Here is a 1,517-nt window from a genome sequence, read left to right as displayed (position 1 = left end):
TGTGCTCTTCCGATCTTGTGTGTGTGTGTGTGTGTGTGTGTGTGTATTTTTACACATAATACAGTATTGGGCAAACTATAAATGTAGTCCCAGGATGGACTAAAGGAAATGAACAAATAGACATCTTTATCTGGACAAATATATATATATATATATATATATATATTTGTCAGTATTTAACCTGAATGTTGTCATTAAGAGCATTTGCACATTCTTTTTTTAAGAGAGATTAAGTAATTTAAAAAGAGTTACAGCACTTGACCTTGTAAATGAGCCTGTTCAGTTTATCAACAATGTTTAATATGAGTTTTATAACTGGTGGTAATTATTATTTACGTAAGTATAAAGTGATATCTGAAATGAAAGTGTCATGTTGTTAGAATATAACCGATAAAACGCTGGAACCGAACCATGGAGAAACAAACTAATCTACAAGTCTTCACACAGAACCAGTCAGCAGGAAGAATCCCACGTGCTGGTTCCCACGTCATGTAGGTCAAAGAGCTGTTCAATAATAAACTGGATTTTTATATGAACGGAGAGTGGTTAACGGTTAGAAAAACAAACAAAAAAAAAAAAAACATCTAAAACAAAACACATGAGTGCACATCAAATATAATAAAACATGAGCTTGAAGTGAAGAGCCCAAACAACTTCTGAGAGGTTTTAAAACACGAAGCGTGACTGAGGTTCAGGGGTTTCCATCTCCTCCACTCCACAGACGGACCGAGCTCCTATTGGACCATCATCCCGCCAATCAGCACGCCCTTCTGTGTACCTGTCAGCGACGTCGTGACGCAGGGCTCCGCCCACTCCGCGAAAAGAAAACCGCTCGGGACTCGTTTCTTTGGACCAATAAGATTGAACATCGCTGCTCTGTCCATAAGAGGGAGTTAAGTTTCTTATGCAGCAGTTTGGCTTCTCTCCGCAGCAGATCAGCAGAGACCGGAGAGAGGAGGGGGGGTTCTTGTTGGGCAGAGACTCGTTTCTCTCAGTGGCTGTGGAAAATCTGAGTCCGACCTGTCTGTGTCTGTCGGTCCAGTGCGCGCTTCAGCTCGCACCCACGAACTTTCTCCAGTCGTCTCAGCTGAAGTGGGTTCATGTTCACCAGGAGGACCCTCATTTCCTCACACCTGGATTAACTCTACACGCCCCATCTTTCTTCACTTGTTTGTTCCTTGTTCTTTTTATTTTTATTTTTATTTTTTGCAACGGAGAAGCAGCATGTTGTGGAAATTAGCCGACAACGTCAAATATGAAGATGACTGCGAGGTGAGTTCTTTTTGGGTGGAAAAAAAACTTAAACAAACAAACAAACAAACAAACAAACAAACAAATAAACAGGATGGAGGAGTGGGGGGGAAGGTTTGCTTTCAAATTACTGTGAGTTGACTTTTTTTTTTTTTTTTTTTAATCCAAGACTGGAAGAGAGAGAGAAAGCACACTATTTAAAATATTTAATTTGTCTGAACAGGAGGAGTTCTCAAAGATTTGGACTAAATAAATTCATAGGGCTA

Source organism: Nematolebias whitei, chromosome 7 (assembly GCF_014905685.2).
Source record: "Nematolebias whitei isolate Nwh7 chromosome 7, NemWhi1, whole genome shotgun sequence".
Lineage (NCBI taxonomy): Eukaryota > Metazoa > Chordata > Actinopteri > Cyprinodontiformes > Rivulidae > Nematolebias > Nematolebias whitei.
This window is presented reverse-complemented; position numbering follows the sequence as displayed.